The following is a 6,367-nucleotide window of genomic DNA, read 5'->3' as shown; positions in this document are numbered from 1 at the left end:
CCAGGACTCCGGAGAGGTCTTGTCTCGGGCCACGGGCTCGGACACCAGCCCCCTGGCAAGAGGCTCTCCGCTGTGCAGATCCAAGAGGACAACCAACATTTGAGGGAGTTTTTCAAACTCTAGCTCCCAGTCAGCCCTGCTTGGACAAGGCAGGGACTGGCTTCTGATCCCAGGGTTAAGGCCTGGCAGGAAGCCAGCTGGGGAGGCCAGTCCCTAAAGGCCACATGATTCCTCATGGCTCCAGGGTGTCCAGGGTCAGGGGGCTACTCCCTGTCCCTTTACTCCTGACTCAGTTCCCCATTTCTGTACCGGCCAGAACTCTCCCTCTCACCTCAAATGGAAGACGCAGCCCCTTCTCTCTCTGTCTCTGTCTGTCTGTCTGTCTCTCTCCTTCTCTCTCTCTCTCTCTCTCTCTCTCTCTCTCTCGATGCCTTCTCCAGCCCGCTCTCCTGGGACATCCGCAGTCTCAAGGTCCCTCTTAGAGGACGCGGCCTTCAGCTTCCCGGAACCCTGTGAGCGGGGCCGCTGGGGGGCGCGCGACCCCGCCCTCACCCCGAAGTAGCACCCCCGGGGCCGCCGGGCAGGTAGGGGGGCTGCGGGGCGAGTGCCCAGTCTCCTCCCCTGACCGAGGCCGGGAGCAGGGGGCCGCGAGGGGGCGCCCGACACCCACGACGTGTCCGCGGCTCCCGGAGACTGGAACCTGCGAGAATGTCCCGGGGGTGCCAGGAAAGGTCAAGGGCAGGTGGACGGGTGGAAGAGGGGTGGGGGCGAGAGGGGTCCCTGAAGAGAGCAACACCGAGACGAAGCCAGCAAATGAGGAACGCTCGGGAGGGCACGGGGGTGCGGGCAGAAGCCGGGAGGGAGCGGGGCCCGGGCGGCCGATTGGGGGCGGGGGCGGAGGGGCTCGCGGAGCGGGGTCCGGGCCAGCGCGCGCGGCGACGTCAACCGCGGGCACCCGCCGCATTTCGATCCCGCGGCTCCTGGCCACCGAGGACTCCGGAGGCCGGGCTGCCCTCGGGGGTGCTGGGCGAACCCCCGGGCGCGCCCCCGGCTTCTGCACCGCACCCCACCCCGAGCGGTCCGTGCGCGCGCTCCCCGGCCCCCACCCCGAACGCAGCAGCGCCCCCTGCACCCACCCATCCTGGGGCGCGCCCCCTCGCAGCCCCAAACCCCCGGGCGGCCCGCGCGCTCCCGCAGCAGCCGTCCGCCCGGAAAGCCGCGCTCCCCCGGGGCCCCATACCCTGAACGTGACTCAGCGCTTTCCCGCGCTTCCCCCGCCGCCCGCGGGCTCCGCCGAGCAGGGCCGTGGCCTCCCTCTGCTTGGGGCAGGGGCCCGGAAGTACCCCCAGACGTGCCCTCCCTCCAAGCGGCGTGGAACTTTCTGGGCAGAGGGCTGGTTCAGTCACTTGCGCATTAACTCAAGGGCGCTGACCCAGAGCCTAGTGTCTCAGGGAGCCCGACAGCCTGCGCAGGGTGCAGCCCACCCCCGCTGCTGGCTCAGTTCGTAGAAATGAAGATTGCCTTCTTGGAAACATTGGGGAATTTAGGGTGCACAGCAAGCCTGTGGGATACAGCATCACAGCCCCCCTGCCCCTCCCCCCCGCAGCTTAGGGAGGCCTTGGGAGGCACGGGTGTGTGGCCCGGAGTTTGAAGTTGGGAAGAGGGACCCCAGGAAGAGGGGCTAGCCTTAGGGCAACTCGAAGCTGGGAAGGGGTGTCCAGAGGGGAGAGCTGAGTTAGTTTGGGAGGGGAAGGAGGGGGGCCTTGGGGACCAAATCAGCTGAGGGTGGTCAGGAGATTCTGCAGGGTGGCCTGAGGCCACCCCACTGATCTGGACGATAACTGGAGTGGGTTCGGGAGACAGCAGTGAGAGGAAGAGGCCTGGTTGAGGTCGTGGAGCACAGAGGGGACACTGCAGCGGGTAGCCAGGGTGGAGGGGTCATGGAGAATTCCCGCAGGGACCTGGCCCCGGGCCAGATCTCCCCTGGTCCTGCCTCTGTCATGGGAAACCATGCGGTCTCCCTCCCTGGCCCAGTAGCTGCCATGAGGCAGGGGACTGAACCAGATGGAGATGACCCTGCCTTGGGGGCCCCAAGAGTGCTCTGGGCCCCGTGCACTCTTGGGGCCCACTTGTACTTGCTCTGAGCATTTGGTCTTCTGTGTATGTCCCCCACACCCATGCAAGTGTCTTCCCCTCCTTCTGGATCCGTTGAATGAATGAATGCGTGAATGAATGAGCCGAGAGAAGCCAGTGAACAGAAACGGAAACCGGTTTTTCTTTTTCTTCCTTTCTTCCTTCCTTTCCTTCTAAGATTTCATTTATGTATTTGACAGGGAGAGACACAGCGAGAGAGGGAACACAAGCAGGGGGAGTGCGAGAGGGAGACGCAGCTTCCCATTGCGCAGGGAGCCCCACGCGGGGCTTGATCCCAGGACCCCAGGATCATGACCCGAGCCGAAGGCAGATGCTTAATGACTGAGCACCCCAGGTGCCCCTTAAAAATAAAATCTTAAAAAAAAAAAAAAAAACCAAACAACTGATTTTTAAGTAGAAGTATGTATATCGTTATGGTAAAGAAAATAAAATTTATTTAAAAAGAAAGATCCACTGGCTACCAGATGGAGAGCATATCGGGATGAAACACGGCAGGAGTTCTGACCAGAGGCGAGGTGGCTGAGCGGGGATGTCACAGGAAGGAAGCTGTCACGGAAGTGGGCCGTCAGGCCGGGGGTTTGGAGAGTTTGAGGTGCCCATGGCAGAGGTGGGTACCTACCTGGGAGGCTCGTGGGTAAGGCAGGAGGTTCTCAGCGTCAGCTGAGAAGAACCACACCACGTGAGCAAAGCTTGAAGAACAAAATTCCTGCCCTGACACGGAGCCTGGAGTCCTGAGGAAACCACTGTGCTTGCTTCTGGGAATGCACTCAGAGGTCTCATGTTCAAGGCCCCTTGCTCCCCAACTCAGATGGGTCAGGAAGAGTTTAGGAGAGAATCAGGGGAAGGGGAGGTGGGGGGAGGCACCAGATGGCCGCTGACACCTGACTTACCAGCCTGCTTCTGAACCAGCCCCCTCAACCCCCAAGGCAGGGCCAGTCAACTCCACAGTCAGGGATGAGACCACAGACGTCGGGTTCCTCTTCTGCGAGATGAGGGCATCGGCACATTCCGTGGCGCGTGGAACCAGGTGTCAGGGACCCTCCTGCCTCCCCTCCCCTCCTGTGCCCCATCCGATTTTTCCCAGACTCTTCCTTCACACAAGACCTTCTGGGCCAGAGGAGCTCAAGTTTGGGTGGGGGTCAGGGTGGAGATTGTTCTCCTTCCCTCCCAATAAACCCACACAGGAAGTAGGGAGCCTAGAGGGACGCAGGGAACACGGATGGGGGTTGAGTGGTGGCCCTCTGTGACGTCTACCCTCTTGCTTAGACACTCCACCCCTCTCTCCAAAACGGGCCTTGCCTGGCCTGCGGGACAGTGCCTGCTCCTGGCCCAGCCTCCCAGGCAGTTCCCAAGATGCCAGGGTTAATCTGATCCAAACACCAGGCTCTGGGGGCTCCCAGCCTCCTCACAGAGCTCCTGGTCTCCACTTCGACCCCAAGTAGCCCGGCCCCAAGGGTGTCAGGCTCAGCGGCCCCAGGGCCGGGTCCCAGTGCCCAGGGACAGCTGGGATGGCGGGGCTGGGTCCTGCTTTGTTCTGGTGATCTCGTTGCTGGCCCGTTTGTCCACACCGGTCACGGCTCTCGGGCCCCTGGTGGGGGAGGGGTTGAGGCAGATAAGGAGGAAGGCCAGGCCTCTTCTACTTCCCTCCACTCCTTCCTCCTCCAAGGGTGCCCTCCCCGACCACAGCTTCCACATGTCTCGCTCACTGGCATTCAGGATCCCCCACCCTGGCCCTTTTATTACCCCAGTCCAATCCACAGGCTCTTGTTTCCAGAATAGGGTGGCCTGGAGCTTTTCTCAGAGATCCCCCTGGCCTGAGCACTTTCACCACCACCTCCCTGCCCTGGGGGCTTCTGGAATCTTCTTAACAGCCACCGATGCTTCCAGAGAGCCCCTTCGTGTTCACTGTCTGCAGTGGCATCTTGCCAAGGCTACTTGGATGTTTTTCTACTTTTTACGCATACACCTAACCGGCTCGCTCATGCCCTCTTCCTTCGTTCAACACTTAGGAAACATGGCACAGTCTTTGAGCCTGTGAATGTCGGGGTGAGTGAGACACACAGCTCATCTGCCCCCAGGGGTCTAGACTCGCGGGTTCAGAGGCTGAACACTGAGGCAGGGCTGGGGGCCCCTCCGTGGCACAGTCTTTGAGCCTGTGAATGTCGGGGTGAGTGAGACACACAGCTCATCTGCCCCCAGGGGTCTAGACTCGCGGGTTCAGAGGCTGAACACTGAGGCAGGGCTGGGGGCCCCTCCGTTCCACCCTGCCTGCCTCGCCAACGCAGGGCCACAGCCCACTGTGAGCAAGTTCAAGGGAACTGGGATGCCCTCTGGGATAAAGGCAGGGGCTCAGAGCCCAGAGTGAGGCGTAGAGGGGGTTGGGTGGCCTGTGTGGACCTGACAGAGTGGTGGTGCCTCAGCCGGGAACAGAGAAGACTGGGCAGCCTCTGGGCCTCAGCTCCATTTTCCGGGCAAATGGGGGGCTGGGAGGGCCTGGGCAGTGCTTCAGAGGCTCCCCTGGAGGCCTGGGGGGCGGGGCGGGCTGTAGGCAGGCTGCCTGCCCTCCCCACTTTCTGGAACCTGGAGCTCTTGCTTGCCCTGGGGCTCAGCTTCCTTCAGAGGGAAAGAGGGTCTGGGGCCAGCCCCAGGGACAGCCTCGGGCAGGGTGACGGGTTGTGCTGGGAGCCCGGGAAGTGGGGTGCGGGGGCGAATTGAGACGGCCAGCCCGGTCGCTCCCCCTGGTTAATGTGCACCCACCTCACTGGGTGAGCTCAGGCCAGTTGGTTTGTGGGGGGCAGTGCCCGCCTGCTGGGCCCTGCCTGCTCCTGACACCCAGGGCAAGTTCAGGCCCAGCACCTTCCATGCTGGTGGCTCTGACCTGTCCCACCTGGGAGGAGCCACCGCCTGGGACCTGCGATGGACACCTGGGCCTCAGGAGGAAGGTGACTCCCCCTCCCCCGGGGCTGTCATACAAGTGTCCAGAGGGGTGCCCCCAGCGTGGATGGCTTCACAAAGTCCTGTCTCCTACCCAGGGTCCTGCCCTCCCTTCTCACCTGTGTTTTCCTGCTCATCACACAAGACTGTGTCAGCAAGACCTGGGGCCACTTGGCCGCCCCATTGTTAATGCAGGTCTCCTGGCCACATCCCCACCCAGGACAGGCCCAGGCCTGCCCCATGCGGCCAGCCCACTGCCCCCTGCCAGGAGTCCAAATACACCTGTTTGCCTTTGGGCCTCTGCCCGGGATGGAAGATCTCCTGACCCTGCCCACCTCTCCCCAACTCTCACCTTCCTCCCCCTGCAAGTGTGGGTCCCGGAGTGGGGGTGGGGTGGAGAGCCAGCCCCAGCCTCGGCTCTGCAGGGGGGCCTGGCCTGTTTGCTCCAGGTGTGGGGGGGGCAGAGTGGGGCGCGGTGTGGTGGGGGTCCTCCAGACATGGAAAGTGATTTGGGGGTGCCGGGGGGGGGCAGCCTCTCCCGTGGAACAGGGATGTACTGAGGCGAGGACTGGAAGGCTCCCAAGGTCTGGGCTTCTGCCCATCCCCCCATCACATTCTTGGCTGGGGGGACACTTGGAGGGAGGAGGGCAGAAAAGGTGGCCTGTCCGAAGGCTGGAGGCTGCCTCCTTGCTTTCGGAAGGCGCTGTCCCCAGACTCAAGCATGAAGTGGTTTCCGGGGGCTTCTCAGCTCAAAGGTGGTGGTGGGGTCAGAGGACACGAGGAGTCTGCTTGGAGAGCTTGGGTCATGGGGACAAAGTCACAAAGAAATAGGACCACTCACTAGACATGGGGGGCTGGGGGTGGGGCGTTCTGCAAAATGTGAATGGGGTCTGCGGTTAGCGGGGTCACCCATCTGCCGCCTCCGTTTGCGGGCTTACAGGGGAGTGTCCTTATTCGAAGGAAATAGACGCCCGTGTATTTAGTGCTACGGGCATCAGGTCAGCAACTTACCGGGAAATGGTGTGAAATCTATTTAGATTGGGATTACATTGAATTTATAAATAAATATAAGGTAAACGAACACCTTTGTTAAAAAGCCACCCGGCTGAGGGCCAGAGCATGGTGGATGAGAGGGATAAGCGGCAGGTGCGAGCTTTCTCCACACGCCCTGATGCTGCGGGCTGAGTGCGCACACGCCAAGCCCAGGGGCCCAGCCCCTTCAGAAAAGCCTCCCCGTGGGGCGCCTGGGTGGCTCAGTGGGTTAAAGCCTCTGCCTTCG

This window comes from Mustela putorius, unplaced genomic scaffold (genome assembly GCF_011764305.1).
Source record: "Mustela putorius furo isolate JIRA1106 unplaced genomic scaffold, ASM1176430v1.1 tig00000873_pilon_pilon_pilon, whole genome shotgun sequence".
Classification (NCBI taxonomy): domain Eukaryota; kingdom Metazoa; phylum Chordata; class Mammalia; order Carnivora; family Mustelidae; genus Mustela; species Mustela putorius.
This window is presented reverse-complemented; position numbering follows the sequence as displayed.